This window comes from Carcharhinus amblyrhynchos, chromosome 24, assembly GCF_965287045.1.
Source record: "Carcharhinus amblyrhynchos chromosome 24, sCarAmb.v2.hapA, whole genome shotgun sequence".
In the NCBI taxonomy this organism is placed as follows: domain Eukaryota; kingdom Metazoa; phylum Chordata; class Chondrichthyes; order Carcharhiniformes; family Carcharhinidae; genus Carcharhinus; species Carcharhinus amblyrhynchos.
The window spans coordinates 39,544,550-39,570,946 of NC_137347.1; the positions used below are offsets into that span (position 1 = coordinate 39,544,550).

At 42.9% G+C, this 26,397-nt stretch overlaps 1 protein-coding gene across 1 annotated transcript in view; it reads right to left on the reverse strand.

The window, feature by feature from the left end:
• nkain1 (sodium/potassium transporting ATPase interacting 1) overlaps nt 1-26,397 on the reverse strand; it is a 552,359-nt gene that overhangs the window by 525,463 nt on the left and 499 nt on the right. The window lies entirely within an intron of this gene.

A 26,397-nucleotide genomic window follows, 5' to 3' on the forward strand; every position in this document is an offset into this window, starting at 1 on the left:
ACAATGACTGAATTCTAGAGAATCCCTATCACAATAGAACAAAATTTGTAATATTACAAATATTATCTGTAATATTACAAATTTTCAGCAGACCTTCCAAACCTAACCAGTCAGCACATGGACCCATCATCATCTTTAAGTTCTCCTCCATGTCACAAACCATCTTGACTGCGAGACATCTTGCCATTTCTTTGTCATCACTGGCTCAAAATTCTGGAATTCCCTACGTAATAAAACTGGAGTACCTTCACCACACAGACTGCAACATTCAATGTTGAATATTCAATGGCAGAACTCACAAGATTAGGCAGAGGGATCTGGGTGTACAAGTACACAGGTCATTGAAAGTGGCAACGCAGGTAGTGAAGATAGTCAAGAAGACATACAGCATGCTTGTGTTCATCGGCCAAGGCACTGAGTCTAAAAATGATCAAGTAAAGTTGCAGCTTTATAGAACCTTAGTTAGGCCACACTTGGAATATAGTGTTTAATACAGATCACCACACGACCAGAAGAATGTGGCCGCTTTGGAGAGGGTACAGAAAAGATTTACGAGGATGTTGCCTGGTATGAAGGGCATTAGCTTTGTTCCACTGAGAACAAACAAATTTCTGCAACCTTTCCTCAATGGAGGTTGAGGACCAACCTGATAGAAGATTACAAGATTATGAGGGGCATGGACAGAGTAATGTGAGAAGCTTTTTATATGAGAGTGGAAGAGTCAATTACTAGGGGCATAGGTTTAAGGTGTGAGGGGCAAAGTTTAAAGGAGACACATGAGGCAAGTTTTTTTTTTACACAGAGGATGGTGGGTGCCTGGAACTCGCTGCCGGGGGAGGTAATGGAAACAGATACGATAGTGATTTTTTAAGGGGCATCTTGACAATTACATGAATAGGATGGGAATAGAGGGATATGGTTCCCAGAAGGGTAGGGAGTTTTAGTTCAGGCGGGCAAACATGGTCAGTGCAGGCTTTGGAGGGCTGAAGGGCCTGTTTGTGTGCTGTAATTTTCTTTGATTTAAGATGCTCACAGCCATGGGTGCAAGCCCTCATGGAGATAAATGCTGATGATGCCAGCAAGGCCCAGATTCCAAGGATGCAGTTTTTTTTTAAATTTGCAAGACATCCAAACAATAGGCATTGGATCTAATTGCTTGAAAGTTTTGGCACCTAACTGTAAGGAAATGGTTTGCGCAGGATGTTCAGATATTATTCACTCAGCTCAAAGGCTCAGGTTTCAATCTAGACCAAAAGAGAATGTGTGGAACGTAGCCCAGATGAACATTCAGGGTCAGGAACAAGACGGCTGCCGGCAGCCTCACCTTCTGCTCTTCTGAAATACAACTCCACGGTAGTAAAGAGCAAACCTATCACTCAAAGCTTAACCTTTCTTTTCTTGTGGAGAGAGAAGTGTAAATGAGGTTGGCGAGAGGACAGTCTGTACTACAGCACAAAAAGTGAGTGGCTGCTTTCAGAGACAGGTAGTTATAGACAAAGCAAACAGCCTGCAAGATGATAATTACTGCATTCAAGGCAGCATTTAGAATTAGAAACCCAGGAATGGCATACAAGAACTCGTGTTTTATATAACCTCTCTTAACAATGGAAACTATCACAGAAATTTGAGCACAGAAGACCATTTGACCCATAAAGTGCAGAATCCCTACAGTACAGAAGGAAGGCATTCGGTCTGTCGATTCTGCAAAAGTTTAAAGTTTATTTATTAGTCACAAATAAGCTTATGTTAATGCTGCAATGAAGGTACAGTGAAAATCTCCCAGTCACCACACTCTGGTACCTGTTTGGTTACACCGAGGGAGAATTTAGCATAGCCAATGCATCTAACCTGCACATCTTTGGACTGTGGGGCGAAATCGGAGAAAATCCACGCAGACACGGGGGAATGTGCAAACTCCACACAGACAAGACAGTCACCCAAGCCAGGAATCAGACCTGGATTCCTGGTGCTGAGAGGCAGCAGCGCTAACCATTGTGCCACACTTTGAGAGAGTGAAAGTTCCAGTCCGTAAATTGAAGCTTTTACCAATGAGTGCACATGGCTGGAAAGACATGCAGCTGATAACCCAGCTAAGCAGAAACATTGTATTATTCTTGTTAACCTGTGTGTTCAGCCACACAGACCCAAGCACCTTAACAAAAAAGGCACCAGAGGAAGTGGTATCCAAATGAAGCCCAAAAAGATGTGGGGGTTAGGTGGATTGGCCATGCTAAATTGCCCCTTAGTGTCGGGGGTACGGGAATGGGGCTGGGTGGGATTGTCGTCAGGGAAGGCTCGATGGACCCAACAGTCCCCTTCTACACTGGTCGGGATTCTATGATTCTAAGTGTTTGGCCAATGCAAAACATAGCGTGAAACCACTTAAAAAAAAAAAATTGCAATACCGTGAAGAAAGTAATGGCTAGCCTTCTCTCTGCCCATGAAAGGCAGTTTCTCTGTAAAACTCAATGTCTGTTGGCGCTCCACCATCACTGACTAGAAGGGAAATGATCCACAACATTTCTAATAAGACAGACATTACTTCTCATGCTTCACATATTCAAACTATTTTTGAAACCATTACAAATGCAATTTTTCTTGTCCTTATTTTGAGACTAATAGAATGGAGTGAACCTATCTGCAATAGATTGAAACTGGACAGGATAAATAATTTCCCTTAGCCCTTACGCTATCATTTTTTAGCATGCGTGGCTGCCTCATAAGCATTACCATTGAAATAATCAGAAATTGTATTGTTGCTCAACTGTCAGCCTGGTTAGAGGAGCACTGTGCTACCAGCAAAAGATAATTATTGCAAGCTCGTCTCTCCATTCTGCAGTGGGGGGAAAAAAAAATCAAACATCAAAAGATCGACTTATTACAGGAACTCTCAACACCAGGATATTCTAAAGTGCTTTACAAGCAAACAAATTTCCTTTGATGAGTAGTCACTATTGTAATGGAAGAAACTTGGCAGCAAATTTGTGCACAGCAAGCTCCCACAACCAACAATGAGCTAAATAACCTGATAATAAAAGCACTTTGGTTGCTGCAAAACAAGGAGGGAATAAAAAACAAGAACACTGGAATATTTCAGGCAGGTGTGCGTGTTTGGGTACCAGATCAGAAACCCCAAGCTATATTACAAAGCCAGACTAGATCCCAACAATTTTATATTTTGGCATTATGAGAATAAGATGTTTAGCTCCGAGCATGATTCTACTGAAAGCCTAAGGAGCTTTGATCAAAACAAACTTTATTAAGTAACACAGTTTAATTATAACAAATGAATTAACTTAAGCTTTAACAATTTAATAATTCTTAAACATAAGACATAATTCTTAACTGCTAACCTATGAGTCCCAAACAACTTTTCTCTTAGGCTAAAAAAAAACCAAGAGCGAGAGAGAGAGAGAGAAAGCCTTGAACAAGAGAGCATAAGAGAAACTGCTTTCTTCTTGCAACCCAGGCAGCAACCATTTGTATTTTAAAATGAAAATTGAACTGTTTTGTTCCTGCATGGTTAGTTCCTCCCATTAGCCACATGCCTACCTCTGTCAAAGAGTCATGTGACTGTGTACTTCTAAAATCTCAGAACTCAAATAAACAAGATGTCCATTCACTCTATAAATTTATACATTCCTAGCCTGCACCCTTAGCATCTGCTGCATGTTTACAGACAAATCATCTCTTAACAGAACACTTCTTTTAAAAGCAACCCCACCTTAAAACACAAAATATAGCAAAATAACACAGTATCGCCACAAGAGAAAGAAAGAATGCTATTTTTTCAGATCTGTGACCATTCATCAGAACTAACCATACAATATGTTTTTAGTGGTGCTGCTTTCAGGATTGATATCAGTCAAGACACATGAGAACACCCATGTGCTTTTCACCACTGCCGTGGGATTTTGCACATCCACTTAGAGAGGATTTAACATTTAACCCAAAAGGCAACAGGAGGAAGAGTGAAGCATTCCCCCAATACCATACTGCGCTCATGTCTCTGCAGTGGGGCAGAAATCCACAACTTTAGACATGAGAGAAGTGATATATGTATATATCAATTATTTACAGTTTAATTCATAGCTGATCACCAGAGGATAAGCATCAAGAGAAGGCAGTCATATGCTGAGATTCTTATAATTTGCATCAAGGAAATAAATCTTGAGGAATGATTTTGTGCGCTGTTGTTGTTCTTTTGAATTTGGGGGCTTCCCATAGCCTCGTGACCTTGGAGGTCAATTTTGGTAAAACAAAAGGACTGAGGCAGGAGCCATTTTAACCAACACATAAAATATGGGCCAGAATTCTCCAAGCTCACCCGCGGCCAGGTTTCTCCAGTCCTGCTGCAGTGAGTGGAATTTTGGCTGAGTGCCAAATTCTCCATTCTCGCTGGTGGCAGGGTGAATGGGATCGGCGAATCCCACCCATGGGTGTCAGGAATGTGTGACTGAAATTGAATGGGTTTTGATGGCTGTGACATTTTTTTTACAAACACAGTGGCCACAATTTTCTCACTGCGTCACACCAAGGCAGATAGAGTTGAGGTGGCACGGGGACGGAGAATCATGGGCAAGGGATCTGGTGCATTTAGCGCTAGCACAAAACCCCTTTGGGATTCTCCCAGCCATTGCACTCAGACATAAATCTGGTTCCTGCCCAGTCCAATGAGGGCGGGGATCAGACTAGTATATTTAAATAAGTAGATACGTCTAGTCTACTTGAAACCAGATTCTCCCTGTTCCCTGCAGCTGGAATCTATCATGAATCAGTACTGACTTCCACAAGTGGCGACCAGGCCTGATAGCCATGCCAAGGACTGTAACGGAGGTGGGGGGCTTTGAAGCCCCAGGTGGTCTAGGGCACAGTTGGGGGAAGTGTCTGTCTGGCAGTGCCAACACCAAGATGACACAGCCAAAAGGACACTGCTGCAGGAGCATGAATGAGGATCATAAAAGGGGTGGGAGCTACAGGTGGAGGGGCATAAAAGGGGACTCACTAGAAGGGTCCTAAAGCCAGCAGTCTATGTTGGGGGATGAGGGAAGAGGAGGAAACATGCCTTCAATGGGGTGGGAGGGTAAGAGGGTCCTGATGGCAGTGGAGGAGGGAGGGAAAGGTTTCTTCAATTTCACTTTGAGATCGGGGTGCCCTTTAAAAAAAAAAGTGCCCAATCGCCATGAAGCCAGGTTTGCTAGCAATCCCCTGAAGGAGCAGTGCTCCAAAAGCTCGTGCTACCAAATAAACCAGTTGGACTTTAACTTGGTGTTGTGAGACTTCCTACTGTGGCATGTTTAGGCCCCAGAACTGGCGTAAAAAACTCACTTCCCAAAAAGAGACTTCAACGTAGGAAAATTGCAATCTGATTCATGCCAGCGAATCACATGGGTTTTCTTACCTGAATTGACATGAGTCTTTTGTTTTGGAGAAAATTCCGTCCTGTGTGTTCAATGCTAGAGCACAGGAAGCCGAGAGAATTTTGATGAGTAAATCACCACACTGAGACATCACATGGAGAGGATGTTTTGCAACTGAAGGATGATCAGATCAAAGATAAGATTGTCTAATCCTGTGAGTGTGTGTCTACAGAGAGAAGAGACACTTACTCCCAAGAAATTTAATGCCATGTGAAGAAGTTCTGAAGTAGTTAATCAGCTAAGGAGTATTAATGAGAGAACTGATGAGCTATTGCACGCTGCTGTGGCACTTCAGGCCATCCAAACACAAGACAATGAAGTGAAGGAAGAACTATTTACAGAAAGAGCTAGCAGAAATACCAAAACCAGAGCAATGGAAGCAAACACTGCAGCGGACCCCACACGTAGAAAAGGAAGTTTGCCCAGTATGCGGAAAACAATTACAAAAAGCTGAATCACTTTTCGCACAAAAGTGTTTTGCTGGAAAGTAGAAAAGCAAACCTTCAAGATGGTTACTGAAGAAATGTCAGACGATAATTCTGACAAATCACTAACCCCGTGATCAGGTTGACACCGCCAAATCTTAAGGTAAAAAATAATTTCAGATTATTGGAATTCCTACTATGAAAGGACAGCATTATGTTAAAGTGTCTAATGGAACATTAGTACTATTTGCAAAAATAGGTGCTTCTTTTTTTTAAAATGTGTGTCACAAGTAGGCTTACATTAACACTGCAATGAAGTTACTGTGAAAATCCTCTAGTCACCATACTCTGCCGCCTGTTCGGGAGGGAGAATTTAGTATGGCCAATGCACCTAACCAGCACGTCTTTCAGACTGTGGGAGGAATCCGGAGCATCCAGAGGAAACCCACGCAGACAGGAGGGAAGTGTGCAGACACCGTACAGACAGTGACCGAAGGCAGGAATTGAACTGTGAGGCAGCAGTGCTAACCACTGTGTCACTTCACAGACCTTCGTGGAGGAGCTCAAGGTGGTAACCCAGAAATCAAGTCGAAGGTAAAGTTGAGACTATACAATGAAAGAATGTTCATCCCAAGAGGACAAACTAAACAGAGAGCCCAAAGCAATTGAAAAGGAAGAAAGATCTGCAGTTCCAAATAGTTATCACTAAGCAAAATCTGCTCTTTTCAGCCGAAACAAGTCAAAAGCATGGATTGGTAACCTGTCATGTAGCAGAAGACGTTTGCAGTGTTTCACACAACCTTTGACTGCTCAGCATTTCTTGACGAGTGACAAAGATCTTTTCACAGGTCTTGGATGTCCCTTCCTGGTGATAACATCGTGAGAATGTGAGGGCAACTTGGCATCTCCGAAAGGTTATCCATGGCACAAATCAAACTACAGTTTGCCTACCGTCACAACAGATCCACAACAGATGCCATTTCCCTGGCCCTGCACTCAACCATGGAACACCTAGATCAGACTCCGGTTTAACTACAACTCAGCCTTCAACACTATTATTCCCATGAAACTCATCTCCAAACTCCGTGGTCTGGGCCTAGACACCTCCCTCTGCGACTAGATCCTGAACTTCCTAACTCACAGACCACAATCAGCAAGGACAGGCAACAACACCTCTTCCGCGATCATCCTCAACCCTGTGCCCCATCAAGCTGTGTCCTCAGCCCCCTATTATACTCCTTATACACCTATGACTAGGTGGCCAAATGCCCTCCAATTCGATTTTCAAGTTTGCTGATGATACCACCATGGTGGGTCAGATCTGATACAATGACGAGACAGAGTACAGGAATGAGATAGAGAATCTGGTGAATCGATGTGGCAACAATAATCTCTCCCTCAATGTCAACAAAATGAAGGAGATTGTCATTGACTTCAGGAAGCATAAAAAGGAGAACGTTCCCCTGTCTACATCAATGGAGATGAAGTAGAAAGGGTCACGAGCTTTAAGTTTTTAGGTGTCCAGATCACCAACAACCTGTCCTGATCCTCCCACGCTGACACTATAGTTAAGAAAGCCGACCAAAACCTCTAATTTCTCAAAAGACTAAGTAAATTTGGCATGTCAGCTACAACTCTCACCAAGTTTTACAGATGCACCGTAGAAAGCATTCTTTCTGGTTGTCTCACAGCTTGGTATGGCTCCTGCTCTGCCCAAGACCGCAAGGAAGTACAAAAGGTCGTGAATGTAGCCCAATCCATCCATCCATTGACTCTGTCCACACTTCCTGCTGCCTTGGCAAAGCAGCCAGCATAATTAAGGACCCCATGCACTCCGGACATTCTCTCTTCCACCTTCTTCCTTTGGGAAAAAAATACAAAAGACTGAGGTCATGTGCCAACTGTCTCAAGAACAGCTTCTTCCCTGCAGCTGTCAGGCTTTTGAATGGACTTACTTTGCATTAAGTTGATCTTTCTCTACACCCTAGCTGCGACCGTAACACTACATTCTGCACTCTGTCATTTCCTTCTCTATGAATAGAATACTTTGTATGGAATGCAAGAAATAATACTTTTCACTGTATGTTAATGCATGTGGCAATAATAAAATCAAATCAAAATCTTCTGAGGAAAATTTGAACTGCCAAGTCCAGTCTGAAAGACAAGGCAAGGGGAGCTTGAAAAGATGGGAGTCATCAAGAAGGTGACAACTTAAATAGTCATAGACTTTTACTGCACTCTTGTAACTGCAAATGGTAGTGCATACAAAAATGGTAATTCTTTATTTTTACGGAGAGGAGGTGGTTTGGAGAAATGCCTTTGTGCACCATTGCCGTTTGAATATTGTAGCTTGCCAAAGTCGTGTGACCTCACCTTTGTGAAACAAAGGCTCGAAGTGGAAGCCGCTCTCATACACCTCATGGCACACTTTACTGCAACCTGAGGGTGGGGAATGCTACCCTTGACGACGGAGCCCTTTTGCCTTAGATCGTCACTGCAGAATCCACGTACAAATTAGCTGCAAATCTTCAAAAACACAGCTGTCATTTTTCCCCCTGAGACAAAGCGAAATGCATCTGTCACATTTGTATCATCAGAACGTGTGGCTATATTTTCGGCGAACTAGAAATTTTGTTTGTGAAAAAGTATACTTAATTCCTAAAACATCTGAAAGAACATTGCAAACAATTCAAAAAGTGGCCATCACAGCAAGTGCAATAATATTCAGGTTTTCTATGCAGATCAAGTTGCATTCTAAAATGTCATAGATAGTCAGAGATTTACAGTATGGAAACAGGCCCTTCGGCCCAACTTATCCATGCCGTCCAATTTTTAACCATTAAGCTAGTCCCAGTTGCCCGCATTTGGCCCATATCCCCCTATACTATGCTTCAGTACAATTGAGATATATGTACTATTCACTGTGTATATTCAGTTTGAGTCATATAGCCCACGAGGGTGCTATGCAATTTCCCTCTCCTCGGTGCTGTATGATTTAAACAGCAACCTTTCCCCATTGCACCTCTGTGGCATTTGAATATATGTTATAGAATTAGTTTTATGTTGTTGGCAAGAGGGTTTTTCATTCTAGTCTGCTCATTGATTCAGTAACCTTCAGGAAGTGGTTTTAGGAATTTATATTCATTGCCGTGTATGATAGACAGAAAGACGAAGTGATTGGACAGGTTTGGAGCTACAGTTCAATGAGATTCTCCCTTTTCCGACTCTATTTGGAAGCATTTAGCAGTTTTGTCAAAACATCAAGTCATTTCCATTTTGCAAAAGGCTTGAGGAGTCCAATTCATAAAATCCCCTGCAGTACCAAAGGAGCACATTCGGTCCATCAAGCCTGAACTAATAACAAACCCACCATATCCCCTTAACCCCATGCCTTTATTTATCCTGCTAATCCCCCCCAAAATTAAGATTAATTTAGCACGGCCAATCAACCTAACCCACACATCTTTGGACTGTGGGAAGAAACTAGAACACTGCAGACACAGACATAGGGGAGAAGGTGCAGACTCTGCATAGACACTGACCCAAGGCAGGAATCAAACCAAGACCCTAGCACTCTGAGGCACTGCCACAGTGCTGCCCAAATTGGCTGTCCTTCTCTCAGCTCAGCCACCCAACTATTCTCACTGCTCCATCCTTCCCGGTGAAATTCCTTCCGTTTATTTTTCACACATCATCTCCACTAAAATTACCATCTTCCCGCAGTGAACTCTCCATCTTAACTGTAGGAAAGGACGTGTAAACTAAATTCATTGAAATGGTGTTTACACAACTTGAGAGTGTGAGCTCAAAACACGTCAGGTCTCCGTTAGAATGGCGAGTACCAAAACTTTGATTGTTAAGGTTAACATCCGTGTCAGGAAGTCACATGACCTGCTTCCTCATAGAAGATTGGGCCATTACTTTTCTTCTTGTAAAGTTAAAGCTCCTATACCCAATGTTTTAGCACTGAGCTATGAAGGCAGAGATTAGAATGACAGCCAAGTAGGATTCAATGGGATCTTGGCCCTTCATAAATTCATTCATGAGTTTTGGGAGAATGCAGCTGTGGCAGGTACATGAGGTGATAAATATTGAAATGCCCGGGCCTGATGAGCGAATTCAAGTCCTGACACCATTTTAAACACACATACATCATTCACAGTCTTCAGCACAAGTGTCAGGTACTTGGCAATTTTACTTTGGTTCCTCATTGTCCAGGAATTCTCCTCTTGGTCCAACAGGGAGAACTTGGGCCTTTTCTGCACTAGGCTTTACCCACAGCCTTCCCAGAGAATGATCAGCTCAAAACCCATTGCTGAGTGACACACTTGTTCATGAACCATTTGCTTCAGCCCCCAGAGACATCCAGCACAACCCCAAAATTCCCACCCCCACTTTCTGACAGTGACATCACTGCCAGCAGTAGTTTCAGACAGGAGACAGAGCTGAACTTTTAAATAAATCTAGAGTTAAAATGCTAATGGAGATGCTGGGGGTTCCATTCCAATTTATTTAATGGACGCTATTAGCACCATTCCTAGCCTTTATCATCACCAATTACATTCCCTTTGTCGACGTCATTCCTATCAAGTACATTCCCCCCACTTTTATGGTATAAATCTTGTCCTACTTTTTGCCTTCAACTCTGATGAAAGGTCACCTAGACTCCAAATCTTGGGCATTATCTTACCTGCCATTCAAGTCAGAGAAGTTGGTGGCCACCCAAATCTCTGCTCACTGTGGCAGGCTGGGAAAATCCTGCCCATGTGAATGGTGGTTAAGATTCTGGCCACTGACTATTCTCTCTCCACACATGCTGTCAAACCAACTGAAATTTCTCACATTTTCTGTTTTGTTTCAGATTCCAGCATTTTGCTTTTACATCATGGAGATGTTGGGGGTTGGTTTCATTCTCCAATCTGCGCAACACCCCCCCAGAAATTCCCATCTCACCCTATGCACCCTGCCTGCTCAAATCGCATCAGTGTTAAAACCTTCAGCACAAAGTATTAACAACTCATTGCAATGAAATAGAATGGGGATTTGCTCTCCTGCTATTGCCCCTTAGCCCAACACCTTGAATGTGCTCCTTCACAGTGATGGCTTCCATTACTTGGCCCAAAAAGCCCATTCTTCATACAGGAGCATCAACAGTAACCAGGGGAGGCTGCTCCTGCTCTCACCCCACTGTTTACACATACTCTCCAGCGAGAGTTGCTGGACACTAACCTGGAAATCAAACCTTGATTGTTCCCACATCCTCCCATCCCCAAAGATTTTAGCAACCGAACTCCGGCTCCAAAATAATCTCAACCAACTTCTGTTCGAAGGTCAACAGTCAGTTCCAGCTTCTTTTGGTAAGTATGGTGGGCACCAAGCTTGGTGTTCTCTATTAGGGTTTCAGTGGAGTCCAACCACTTGGCTTATTCTGGTTTGTGATGAAGCTTAAGTTTATTTATTATTGTCACAAGTGGGCTGACATTAACACTGCAATGACATTACTGTGAAACTCCCCTAGTCACTTTTCCAGCACATGTTCAAGTACATTGAGGGAGAATTTAGCATGGCCAATGCACCTAACCAGCACCAGAAGTGAAAATGCTGGAAAATCTCAACAGGTCTGGCAGCATCTGTAAGGAGAGAAAAGAGCTGACATTGAGTTGAAACGACCCTTTATCAAAGCTGATTCCAGCATCCACAGTAATTTGTTTTTATCTTTTCACCGAACCAGCACGTCTTTCAGGCTGTGGGAGGAAACCAGAGCACCTGGAGGAAATCCACACAGCTGTGGAGGGGGAAACGTGGAAACTCCACACAGTCACCCAAGCCGGGAATCAAACCCAGGTCCCTGGAACTGTGAAGCAGCAGTGCTAACCATGCCGCCCCACTGCACTAGGTATAAAATAGGCATTTTCTCATGATGTCCTGAAGGAAAAGCACAACGCATCAAAGTACAACACAAAAACTTGAATAACTTTTTTGTTTCTGTCTTCACGGAGGAGGACGTGAATAATTTGCAGGGTGTTAGAGATGGAAGGGCAGTAGGACTGGAGGGTCTTGATGACATTGCTGTTACTGGAGAGGCAGTGCTCGACGGACTGGAGGGGCTGATTGTGGACAAGTCCCCAGGACCGGATGGAATGCATCCAAGGGTTCTGAAAGAAATGGCGGAGGTGATAGTGGACGCCTTGGTGGTTATTTTCCAGACGTCGCTGGATTCCGGGGAAGTGCCGGAAGATTGGAAAACGGCTAATGTTACGCCGTTGTTTAAGAAGGGTGCCAGGCAAAAGGCGGGGAATTATAGGCCGGTTAGTTTAACGTCTGTTGTAGGTAAAATGTTAGAATCTGTCATCAAGGAGGAAATAGCGAGGAATCTTGAGAGGAAATGCTTGATAGAGCAGACGCAGCACGGTTTCGTTAAAGGGAAGTCGTGTCTGACAAATTTACTGGAGTTCTATGAGGATGTGTCTAGGGCAGTGGATAGAGGAGAGCCGGTGGATGTGGTCTTGATTTTCAGAAGGCGTTTGACAAGGTACCTCACAAGAGGTTATTGCAGAAGGTCAGGGAACATGGAGTTGGGGGTAGGGTGTTAGCGTGGATAGAGGATTGGTTGTCAAATACGATGCAGAGAGTGGGGGTCAACGGGTACTATTCGGATTGGCAGATGGTGACTAGTGGAGTGCCCCAGGGGTCGGTGCTGGGGCCTCAGCTATTTACCATTTACATAGATGATCTGAAGGAGGGAACCGAGTGTAGGGTGTCGAAATTTGCTGATGACACCAAGATTGGTGGAACGGCAAATTGCGCGGAGGGTGTGGAGAGTCTACAGAAGGATCTAGATAGGCTGGGCGAATGGGCCAGGAAATGGCAAATGGAATTTAATGTTGGCAAGTGCAAAGTGGTCCACTTTGGTAGGAATAATGGTATGAAGGATTATTACTTACATGGCGAAAAACTGCAGCAGGCAACGGTGCAGAGGGACCTTGGGGTCCTTGTGCATGAGTCGCAAAAACCCAGCTTGCAGGTGCAGCAGGTGGTCAGGAAGGCGAATGGGATGCTGGCCCTCATAGCGAGGGGGATTGAATATAAAAGTAGGGAGGTCTTGCTGCGGCTGTATAGGGCATTGGTGAGGCCGCAGCTGGAGTACTGTGTGCAGTTTTGGGCACCGTACTTGTGCAAGGATATTTTGGCCTTGGAGGGAGTGCAGAGGAGGTTTACTAGGCTGATGCCGGAGTTGAAGGGGTTGAGCTATGAGGAGAGGCTGAATAAATTAGGCTTGTACTCGTTAGAGTTTAGAAGAATGAGAGGAGATCTCATTGAGACGTATAAGATGATGAATGGGATGGATAGGATAGAGGTGGAGAGACTCTTCCCGCTCAGAAAGGATAGTAGGACTAGGGGGCACAGCCTCAAGATAAAGGGGGGGCGGTTTAGAACGGAGTTGAGGAGGAACTTCTTCACTCAAAGGGTGGTGAATCTCTGGAATTCTCTGCCCGTTGAAGTGGTGGAGGCTGCCTCGCTAAATATTTTTAAGACGCGGGTTGATGGGTTTTTGATAAGGGGGGGGGATTAAGGGTTATGGGGAGAGGGTGGGAATGTGGAACTGAGCCACGACAGATCAGCCATGATCTTATTGAATGGCGGGGCAGGCTCGAGGGACTAGATGGCCTACTCCTGCTCCTATTTCTTATGTTCTTATGTAAAACGGCTTAGCTACTGCAACACAACAACTTCTACACTGCCTACCATAGCAACAATGTCCTGAATGGACTAGTTAAGACAAATCTGAGCATGTCGAAAACTACAGAGTCCCCATATAAAACAACAAACCAAAAAAAAAAGAATAGAAAAGTAAAACAAGTTGCCTTGGTGGTCTCGGACCAATGTTGTTGATTTCTTGTTGCACTGCCTGCGGGCATTAATGTCGATCTTAGAGAAACACAAAAAAAAGTCAGCTTGTTGCTCCCAATAGCTGAGCAGTGCTTGAACTCACAACAACAGTTCGCCCTGCAGAGGATCTCAATTTAAGTGACATCAATATCTGTAACTTTGGACAAAGTTATGAAATATATGTTGCCATGAAAGAGAGAGTTTTTATTTGAAAAAAAACATGCATTTATACAATGTCTTTGACAACCTCAGGACAATCCAAAGCATGTTTTTGATTTGATTTATTATTGTCGCACACAGTGAAAAGTATTGTTTCTTGTGTGTTATACAAACAAAGCATAGAGAAGGAAAGGAGAGAGAGTGCAGAATGTAGTGTTACAGTCATAGCTAGGGTGTAGAGAAAGATCAACTTCGTGCAAGGTAGGTCCATTCAAAAATCTGATGGCAGCAGGGAAGAAGCTGTTCTTGAGTCAGTTAGTACATGACCTCAGACTTTGGTATCTTTTTCCCTAGTGGAACGAGGTGGAAGAGAGAACGTCCGGGTGTGTGGGGTCCTTGATTATGCTGGTTGCTTTGCCGAGGCAGTGGGAAGTGCAAACAGAGCCAAATGGATGAGAGGCTGGTTTGCGTGATGGATTGGGCTACCTTCACGACCTTTTGTAGTTTCTTACGGTCTTGGGCAGAGTAGGAGCCAACCAAAGAAAGATTTTTGAAGTGTGGTCATTGTTGTAAAAGTAGGCAGCGCAGCAGCCAATTTGACACAACCCAGCTCCCACAAACAGCAGTGTGATAATGACCAGAAAAGCAGCCTGCATAATCAAGGACTCCACACACCTCGGACATTATCTCTTTTGCCTTCTTCCATCGCGAAAAAGATACAAAAGTCTGAGGGCACGTACCAATCGACTCAAGAACAGCTTCTTCCCTGCTGCTGTCAGACTTTTGAATGAACCTACCTCATTAAGTTCTTTGCCCTAGCTATGACTATCATTATGTTTAACACCCTCTCTTTTCCTTCTGTATGAACTGTATACTGTAGCATGCAAGAAACGATACTTTTCACTGTATACTAATACATGTGACAATAATAAATCAAAGTCAAAATCAGGTCGTCTATTTTTGTCATACTGACTGAGGGATAACTAGTCAGAACACTTGGCATAACTCCCTTGCTGTTCGCTGAGATTGTGCCATAGGATCTTTTACACTTACTGGAGATCTGACAGACGGAGCTGCTCTTTAATGCATCATCTGAAAGACAACCCCTCTGACAGCACAGCACTCCTCCAGTACTACGCCAGAGCATTTGAATCATAGAATCCCTACAGTGCAGAAGGTGGCCATTCTTCCCAACGAGCCTACACCAACAGCAATCCCCAAAACCGCAGATATTTTTACCCTGCTAATCCCTCGATCATACACACGCCGGTACGTTGATGGTCAATTTAGCACGGCCACATCAACCTAAGCTGCACACCTTTGAAGGAAACTGGAGCACCTGGAGGAAACCCATGCAGACACGGGGAGAACGTGCAGACTCCACCCAGACAGTGACCCAAGTCGGGAATCGAACCCGGGTCCCCGGCGCTGTGAGGCAGCAGTGATAATTATGTTAGCTGTGATCGAGTCCTGAAGTGGGGATTGAACCCACATTCTTCTGACACAGAGATACAAGAGTGATTCCACTGGGCCACAGCTTTTAGTTTGCAGTCATTAAATGAGAAAGTACATTTGGCAATCATCATTCACTGGAAGCATACAGCAAGCTGTACATCGTGTTCTCAAAATGACTTAAGGGCTGTGCTAAAGTTCAAGGGATCATTGATTTATTTATTCCCTTCTTTTCGATTCTCTCTCTAGTGATCATTATCTGGGAGAACGGTCCATGAGGTTACAGTCTTGTGGATTGGATAAGCATTGATGGGTCTGCAGTCTCAACTCACCCTTTTTACTGTTTACTCACTCCCATAGAATAGATTAAACTTAGTACACTTCTGTGACTAATGTTAAGCAACTGAAAGATAAAAATGGATACCATAAATCTGAATTAAAGGCAGAATATTTTTTCCACAGAGCCAGATACTACTAAAGTTATCCCCCTTGAGAAAGTTCAGTGCCAGGCAGCTTGTTTCATTACATGCAATTATTTGGTACATTCTAGTTGCTCAGGTCACTAGGCTGGTACAGTCTCCGGAACAGATAAAAAGCCCACGGATAGATGAGCCTCTATAAAATTCTGAATGAACAATTAAATATTTCTAAAGCAGTACAGTTAGCCCAAAGGTGACTGAGCCTGAAGGGATTGTAACCAATAGCTCCAACTGGATGCAACCCAACGTGCTTCCACAGCCAACTCCTTCCCCCAACAGGAACAAGCAACCTTCCACAAACTTTATTCTCCGTGCCTTCTAAAGAAAAACCTGGTGGACTCTAAGCGACCATCAGTTTTACTCATTGGGCAGCGCTCATGATAACTCCCTCATGGAAGTTTACGAGGCAAAACCTTACCGTGCACAAAAGCAAAATTGTGCATCTTGAATTCAAATTCCATTTTCTGCCTTGGCGGGATTGGAACGCGAGTCCCCAGAATATTAGTTGAGCTCCTGGATTTATAGTCTAGTGGGTGGCACTGTGCTTAGCACCGCTGCCTCACAGTGCTAGGGACCTAGGTTCAATTCCCAGCTTGGGTCCCTGGATGTGTGGAGTCTGCACATTCTCCCCACGTCTGCGTGAGTTTCCTCTGGGTGCTCCGGTTTCCTCCCACAGTCCGAAAGATGTGCAGGTTAAGTGGATTGGCCCTGCTAAATAGCCCCTTGGTGTCAGGGGGGCCAACTAGGTAAATGTATGAGATTATAGGGATAGCGTCTGTGGTCAGAGCAGGCTTGATGGGCTGAATGGCCTCCTTCTGCACAATAGGATTGTATGCTAATACTACTAAGCCATGGCCATGTGAGGGAATTTCCAGGAGTTTGGAATGATATTGTCCTTATTTAATTTGTTCAGCTGTAAAATGTTACATCTCAGAAAACATATAGTATTTCTGTCAGCATGATGTTCCTCCACATGGCAAGAAGTTAAAATGCACACTGCATAATCACCTTGGGTTCTGGTGTATACTTCAGTTTTATCAGTATGGATTTTCAAACAAAGGATCTGCTATTCAGTCACCTCATGCAAAAAGTAAAATTTCTGTCCATTGGAAGTCTGGAGTTACTTTCAAAAAGTACCTTATTCATGGCATCTTTTACACGTTATGGGAAAGGAAGAGAGAGAGAGATTAATTCACTGCCTCTTGCTTAATTGTGCCCGACTCACCTTGTGCAACACCACAGGCGATCCAGGAATATTTATTTCCTCCTGCCTACTGGAGGGCATGGAAAGCAAATCTTTATAAGACAGGGAGATGGTGACAGCCAAATATATGTTGCTATTTTATCAAAACAGTATTTTTGCTTTACCATAGTTGGCTGGACATCCATGGGGATTATGCTAACATTGCACCTATGAGACCATAAAGAGCCTGAAGACTTCACTACTCTCATGGCACCATTTATTGGTGACACTTTTAATCAGAGTCAAAAAAAAAAACAGACTAGGTGGCTTTCTGTCCTGCCCTCTTAATGGATTGAGGTATCTACTCTGTTTGACGTTCATTCAATCCAACAATGCAAATTGCCTCGCTTGGTACACAAGCTCAGACTGTCCACTGCCATCATTTCATCTGAAGAACAAATGGGATTAAAAAGCAAACCATTTGAACTTTACAGCCAAGTATTAATTGGTATTTACGTGCCGATTTTTCCTTTATATTAAAAAAAGTAATAAAAAGGTCATCGGAAAATTGAGCTCAATAATTCAATCAAGCAGTTTGCGCCTTCGGGTCAGATCTGACCAAAGATTTTGTTCTGACTCAACTCGATTGGGATAAGCAGAAATCTTTTACCCAGAAATCAGGGATGTAATCACCCTTCACAATTTACTGAGGAAAGTGGACAGAAGTCAAATGCCACAGCTTGGAGAGAAGAGGAGATTTAAGGCAGTGTAATTGAAGTTTTCAAAAAGTGCAGTTACAAAAGCAATTTAAGCAAATTGCCTCCAGTGATAAAAAGGGGCTTAAATACAAAAGGGAAAAAAGCTAAAAGAGAAATTCAGAAGTGAAACCAGAAGTCAAACAGCTTTCCACCCAAAGGCCAACAAGAACATGAAGCAAGTTACCAGAGGAGGTCATTGAATTTGACAATGAAGTGTGTTGAGGTGACAACTGGATGAGTTTCTGGATGGAGGAAGTGGCAGAGAGAAGTATTAGGTTTTAGTTATTAAAGGGAAACAGTTGTTTCTTGGTGTTATTGCCCATCTCGTCCTCAAATTCTTGTGTTCTAACTGATTCCAGAAACGACAGGGATAGCCCAAAGTGGAATGGACGGAAGCTGAAACCGTCAGCGGCAGCTCCTCATATCGAGGTGATTCTTCCTTGCGGATGACCAGGTTCCAGTAAGATGTTAGCGCTCGCTGTAGTTTCAGAGATGGCTTATAAAATAAGAAATGAAGATGGTTTGAAATAACTTGTATTTCATTATGGAACACGCAATGCCTGTGCTACAGTTAGAATAATCCAGCCAATTTTATACTTCCATTGATGAATGCGAAATTCAGATAAAGAATTTTTTTTCCAAGATGGCGCCAGAGTGAGGCGGCTTCTTGTAGGCTGTGTCCAGCATACCTTCTAATTCTGTCTTCTATTCTCGTTTTAAGTTCCTAAAACTTCATTCTAACTCTTTTAAACTCTCTAACAATTCAATTTCTCACAGAATTGGCTCTACACCCTAGCTATTAACATAACATTACATTCTGCACTCTCTCGTTGCCTTCTAAGAACGGTGTGCTTTGTATAGTGTGCAAGAAACAATGCTTTTCACTGTATGTTAATACATGTGACAATAATGAATCAAATCAAGGTGTGTTCCCAGAAACTAATCAATATTTTTTTTGTTTCATGGGAAACATTGACTTTAGGATGGTGTGTTGCCATATCAGAAGGTTGTGCTTACATGAGGGCAGAAGGGTCTGAATCGCAACCTGGGTAACATGGTCACCAATGTGGCACTGAAAAGAAATTGGGGGAAAAAGGGAACAATTGTTTGGCAGTCTCTATTGCAAAACCGAAGAGATTCACCAACTCATTCTACACCCATCATAACTGCTCTTGGAACTAAACCTCCTGCAGACTACAAACAACACGCACTTATCAAGAACATAGAAATATGGGCTGAAGATAGAGTCAGAAGCAAATTTCTGGCAACCTTTGCAGAGGGAGATAGTGCCAAGGCTGAAAGTGTGCACGTCTGAGATTTCACAGGTCAGAGACTTCATAGAAAATAATTGGTACTGTGAGCAGAATCTATCTTGGCCTCCAAGCATCAAAAGATTTCAGTCAGGTGACTGGCCAAATTGGCGAGCACACACATTTCTTTCAATTGAAAAAAAATATTTCCCCTGGGAAAACTGTCAGGAACATTTTGTCTATCTCCCTATCAATGTACACGTACTCTAACATTGTAAACCTGCTAAGACAGGCCATCTCATTTATTTCAAGTCATACTTGCATCGGGAACAATTCAAAGGTTGACTAGGGTTGATTCCTGGGATGAGGGGGATTTCTTATAAAGGAAGGGTTGAGCTGGACTTATACTCTGCACTTTAGAAGAATAATATGGGCAGCACACTGGTTAGCACTGCTGCCTCACAGCGCCAGGGAGCCAGGTTTGATTCCGGCCTTGGGTGACTGCCTGCGTAGAATTTGCACATTCTCTCCGTGCCTGTGGGGGTTTATCTGGGTGCTCTGGTTTCCTCCCACAGCCCAAAGATTTGCACGTTAGGTGGATTGTTCATGCTAAATTGCTCCTTGGTGTCAGGGGGACTAGCAGGGTAAATACTTGGGGTAAACCTGGTGTTGTCAAACTTTTTACTGTGGTTACGGGGATGTACAGGGTCTGGATGCGATTGTAGTCAGTGCAGACTTGATGGACTGAATAACCACCTTTTGCGCTGTAGGGATTCTATGAGGTGATGTTATTAAACGCAAGATTTGAGGGAGCTTGACAGGATAGATGCTTAGAGGATGCTTCGTCTCGTCAGGGAACCTACAAATAGGGGATGCAGTTTCAGGATAAGGAAATTTAAGATGGAGATGAGGAGAAATTTCTTCAGAGGGTCATTAGTCGTTGCAATTTTCTTCCAAGCAAAGAATGGAGGCTGGGTTACAGAATATATTCAAGGCAGAGTTTTGATATACAAAGGGAATCAAGGGTTAAGAAGGTCAGGCACGAAAGTGGGCAATAAATGCAAGTGATGCCCACATCCCATTAAAAGTCAGTTTGTCTTCAGCATGGACACACAAACAGGCTACAGCAGATCAGCCGATGGAAAGGGAAGCAAAGTGATGAGGATAATGATCAACTAATGCAATATCACCATGCTTTACGTGCCCAAAGTTTGATTTCAGGCCCTATTAAAAAAACACTGGGATTGCAGTGAGGCTTGCTTCACAGTGAAATAATCTATTCTAATCCCATTGCCCTGGTCTTACCTTCAGCCTATTTTCACTGACCTGCAATCAGGGAGAAAAGTGACAAATTGAGATGTGTGCGGTAAAGCCACTAAAAAGTGAACAGAACATTCCAATCCTATATTGTCCCACCCATGCCGATTACAAGCCAGTACATTGGTGTAATTACAACAAATGGATTCCGAAAGACTGGAACTTAAGTGTTCTTAATTGGACCCATCAGTTTCAAGTCTCTGAAGAAATGACAAGATTTATTATATTTTACAACATCAGAAACATTTAATGCACGAAGCATAACGATACTGCTTCAAATCACCGTTACGTTCGGATACCCAGCTGCAAGTGTCAAATGCTTTGCCTCACTACAAGAAACCAAAATCAAAGACTGATTAATTAAGCTTGCTGGAGGCTCGAGGAATCCTGATGCAGATGAAAATAATGCAGGATTTTATCATTCTTGATCTTTCTGCCAAAAAAAAAATATGGTTTAATGATCCAAGAAGTCCTGCATTTTCAAGGGCTCCAGTACCAATGAAACTTCCATTTATGTAGAACCTTTCACACTCTTAAATGTTTCAAAAGTATGTCCTAGCCAGTGTTTTTACTTCAATAAGTAATTCAGTGAGATGAATGACTAAATGGCCCATTTTGGTCATGTTGGTTGAGGGATAAACTTCATGATTTTCTTCCTAAAGAAACAATGCCATGAGGACTTCTGTTATTTATTTAAATACGAGTCCTCCTAAGCATATTTTAATAAGCATATAATGCCACAGTTAAAAGCTGACTTCTCCACCAAAACAGCACTCAACTATCATCCTAGGCTACATATCCATGTAGTGGAAAGGGATCTGGATCCAAGGAATTTGGTTTCAAACAAGAGTTAAACCAATCAACAGGAAAAACTCTCAAACTACAGTATAGCTAAGCAGCTATAAAGATCTTCCAGTTTAGATTGGATTTAGTTGGCAAGTCATGTTGCAGCTTTATAAAACCTTAGTTAGGCCGTACTTGGAATATAAGTGTTCAATTCTTGTCACCACACTATCAGAAGGATGTGGAAGCTTTGGGAGGGTACAGAAAAGGTTTAATCAGGATGTTGCCTGATATGGACAGCATTAGCTATGAGGAGAGGTTGGAGAAACTTGGTTTGTTCTCAATGGAACAATGGAGGTTGAGAGGCAACCTGATAGAAGTCTACAAAATTATGAGGGGCATGGACAGAGGGGATGGTCAGAAGCTTTTTCCCAGGGCGGAAAAGTCAATTACTAGGGGGTATTGGTTTAAAGGTGCAGAGGGCAAGGTTTAAAGGTGATCTACAAGGCAACTTCTTTACACAGATGGGTGCCTGGAGATGGTAATGGAAGCAGATATAATAGTGACTCTAAGGAGCATCTTGACAAACATATAAATAGGATGGGAATAGAGGGATACGGCCTCTGGAAGGGTAAGGGGTTTTAGTCGGGCAGCACGGTCGGTACAGGTTTGGAGGGCCGAAGGGTCTGTTCCTGTGCTGTAATTTTCTTTGTTCTTAGATGCCAGTCACTGGGATAAATGGCTCTTGTTGGTGCCAGATCCCACATATTGCCTCTCTCACTGGGATCCCAGAGCTCAGTTACAAATCCCAATTGTACTTAACCATAGATGATTCCAGAATTGAGTTGCCGACTTCAAATGGATTTTCAGCAATGGTGTTGAAAAAGACACAGAATAGCTGTGGGGCACTAAGCAAGTTAATCACGCAATCATGCAAATTACTTATCAAATAAAATTTTCCTTTGATTTTATACATAATGCAAACAGTTCAGCAAAGCCACTATTAGAAGATTTTACTTAATGACTAATCTAATTGCAAAACAGCATCATTTCACATAACATTCATGTTGACATTTCATGTTATATTGTCAAACATTTCATTGTTTGATTAATTCAAGCCCGCTTTGCTCAATGGAGAAGGATAAGCAAGCATGGCTTAATTCAGAAAACACATCGATACCAGGTTATCAGTGTGAACCTTTGGAGACAAGTATCCCATACAAGAATCAAGCATTTAGGAAGTTATTTCACAATGTTAGTGTATCTCACTGCACAAACAACCACTTGAATTCCCTGACAAGAGAATCAATGCAACTACAGATTTCAGCCAACAATGATGAAATGAAGAGAAGGGATGAACAAGAGGTCATTCCACCCCTCAAGCCTGTTTCAGTCTTCAGTTAAATCACGAGCGTGCTAGATCTTAACTCCATCTACTCATTTTGGTTTATAATCATTAATAACCATAAAAAACAATTACATTTTTTCATTGCCCCCCCCCCACCCAACCACAATCCTCAACAGTTTCTTTTCTTGGGGAAAAAGTGTCAGATTGTCATGACTATTTGTATGAAGTTAAAGAAGAACAGCATTTGCAGGGCAGAATCCAGGACTCCAGAAGCTAGCAGAGGTTGGATCAGGCAAGATGATGGAAAGATTCACAGACAAGGCTAAAAGATTTTAAATTGAATATGATGAGAGCCTGTGAAGGTCAGGAATGATAGATGAATGAGAAACAGTGATGGACAGTATAGTGCAATTCATAAGGGGGGGGGGGCGGTGCGGTGGTGGTGATGTAAAAGTAAGCAAGCGACATAAGAATTGCGCCTGGAACTGCTTTCAATATATCTTCATTCCAAGAGCCTTTTTACCTCCATTTACCTGTCAATTTGATTTCCTACACTTCATTGCAGCAAAGAACCTTATCATTTGGATTGTTTTCTGATTCACATGGACTTCCCTCCCACCCCTTTTATATTCCTGATTAAGTGATTAATTTACCTGCAAGAGAAAGACTGATTAGAATGTCAGGTGGATTTTTGATGACTCTTACAGAAATGCTACATTTTCAGTTCTCTTTCAAAGGAAACTTGACCTGCCATTCTAACACTACTTATGTTTTATTATCCCAAAGAGCCAACTTTTGTCCTGATTGATTTGGTTCTGAAATGATTTGTACTATATCCCGCTAAACATTTGCGTTTTGCTGGCTAAGGGTATCAAAGTTTATAGAGTAAAGGCAATCACTGATGCAATCAGTGATTGCAAAGGTGCAATCACTGATGGTCAAATGAAATGACAAGATCAGGCTGAGGAGAAAGAATGGCCTCATCCTGTTTCAATATTATAACGAGTAAGCAAAGGACACAAATAAAAGCTTCACTGTTTTTGGTAGACGTAAGTATTTGCATTTAAACACCTAAATACTTCAAAAGCATCGCGTACAAATAACAACATCTTTGGATGGTATTTTGTTGTTCATTTGCTAACTGTATCTAAAGTAGTCCAATTGGGCTCCAACACAAGACTACTGAGGGGCTTCGGACAACTTTCAACCAGGTGTAACCCCAGCTTTTGCCAAATCCAAAAGTCAGCTCTGACCAATCACATTTTCTTTCAACCATGATCCACATTTAAAAAAAATCATACAATGATTGTGTTTTTTTTAAAAAAAAAGCATTTACATAAAATATTTTTTTCTCTATTCTGAATCAAACTTACTGCAACTCAAGTGTTATCTCCCCTGAAACGTTTTTTCTCTCTGCATCCCAGCACAACACATGGAGTTGGGATTCCTGCCATTGTTTAAGTGTGAATACAAAATTCAGAAATGACTTCAAGTGGTTGTCATGATCTATGCTTGATCACATTCATGTTGGCCAACAGTCAAATCTACACTCACTTCAAGAATGTAGTAATATTCTCCAGCAGGGCCTGCCAACATTTCAACTACCCGACTGGAGTCACTCTTTCTTTTACTAACTGAGTTGTGATTTTTGAACAGAACCAGCCTGCAAATTATTAAAATTGTCTTCTGTGGGTCCTTTCATGACTCTTCATTCTGATGTGAGATCAACATGGACATTAACTTTGTTTCTCTCCCCATAGATTCCTCCAGATCTGCTGAGTTTACCCAGCATGTTCTGCTTTTATTTCAGATTTCCAGCAGCTGCAGTGTCATCATGTTGTTGGTGCTTGGAGAAGCGTCAGTGGCCATGCCATCTCTGGGTACAGAGTTTGGCATAGATGGCCCTCAACTCAAATTTCAGAGCTTCCCTTCATGTGGGTCAGTTGACTGCAATGCAGGAGTTTGTAAGGGGCCTTGCTCTGACCACCTTGTTGTTGTTTACTCTGGGGCAGTTCCTGATAGACTACAGAATTCCCATGTAGTTCTTTCATGTGGGAAGCATGGCCTGGCCATCCAAGCTGATATTTCTGGATGAGACACTCAATGTGGGTGTGCCCGGCAAGGATCCCATTGCTTGGATTTTGCCCATGACTGTGCAGTGGCACAATGGTTCTCACTGCTGTCTCACAACACGAGGGACACGGGTTCGATTCCCAGCTTGGGCACTGTTTGCGTGGAGCTTGTGTCTGTGGGGTTTCTTCTGGGTGCACCGGTTTCCTCCCACACTCCAAAAGACGTTCTTGTTAGGTGCATTGGCTAAATTCTCCCTCGGTGTATGCAAACAGATGCTGGAGTATGGCGGCTAGGGAATTCTCACAGTAACATCATTGCAGTGTCAATGTTATTGTGCCACTAATAAACAAACATTGAATTCTCATGATGGATCTCAGGTGCCTCAGGGAAGTATTCCAGAGCTTTGATGTGGCAGCTACTGTACAGTAGCACGGCAAGTACAATGGCCTGGTGGAATTCTGTCTGCTCTGAGACATAATCACACAGACAATGGTAGGCAGAACAGAATGCGTGCACAGAAACGGTCAATTGGCCCATCTCTAGAGAGCATGCTAGCAAGGGATGAGAATTGACTGGTGCGTCATCAAGTTAGTTAGATCCGATGTCTCACTGCAATGTCTCTGGTGCTGGGTGAAACATATCCTCCTCATGGGGACATATTTGGACAAGGTTGTTGGCAATGTTTTGCCACATTAACCTGGATGGGACAAAAATAGAAATTGCTGGGAAATCTCAGCAGGTCTTGCAGCATGTGTGGAAAGAGAATAGAGCCAACATTTTGAGTCTGGATGACCCTGCCTCAGGGCTGGGTGGGGATGGCTTTCTTGGTGAAATCTATAACTCTCTTGGCTCATGACAGTTAACTCATGGGACAAAGATATTACCACAGGCTAAGACAGAATCGTTGGCTATTTGTTATAATTAGTGATAAGCATAATGTGTGTGTATCTGATGGACCCTTTGGTGGATTTTTACCGATGAAATATTCATTCACCTCCAAGGTGCAGCTGGTGAAACCTCCAGGCTACAACTAAAAAGGGCTGTCCTGTAAATCACTCCGGCCTAAGGTTTGACTCGTGTCACCATTTCCATAAAAGTAAATAATTGAATTTATTTTTGTTCCTTCTCAACACCGTTAACCTCGAGTTGGCCAGTTTCTTTAAGTAATTAACAGGGTTATTGTGCACACATTCAAGTCACCCAACCACAGGTAACCCACTGACAAACCGAGAGGTGGATGGCATGGCCAGTTTACAATAATATTGTTCTCTCGCCTGCCAGGGACGGACACTTAACCCCTCGCTTAGGAAACATTTTTACCCCCTTTCTTATAACTACAACCTGATCAAGTCCCGTAGCACACAACTGCTGCACCAAAACAGCATAGGGAGGAAATAATATCAGCCACTTCACACCAAATGTCTGAAATCACTCGGGGTTTTTTTAACCTTCCAACACCGTGACTCTCTACAGCCTGGACACTGACAGAAGGAACAGGTTCATTTTGAGGCAGAGGCGGTAGCAACATAACCGGGAAAAATAAACCTCGACACATCCACAAATCAAGTCAACACATTCACAACCCAAAACCCAAACTATTACCCCGTGGCTATTGTTCACTATTCGATTTATTGGTCAGAAATGTAAGGCTTTGGGATAATGAGATATAGCTCTGCAGACAGACGAGCCTGAATGAAAATCTCAACACATACACACACAAAGTCTCATCTGGGAGCTAGAATCCAGTATGTGGAAGTGTACGGGTATAAATGTTATTCCTCCCTCAGGGGGAGCGAAACACCAGATACCAGCCGCGTTTATTCTCGGTACAGCACACATCCACTTTGTACCAACATTTAA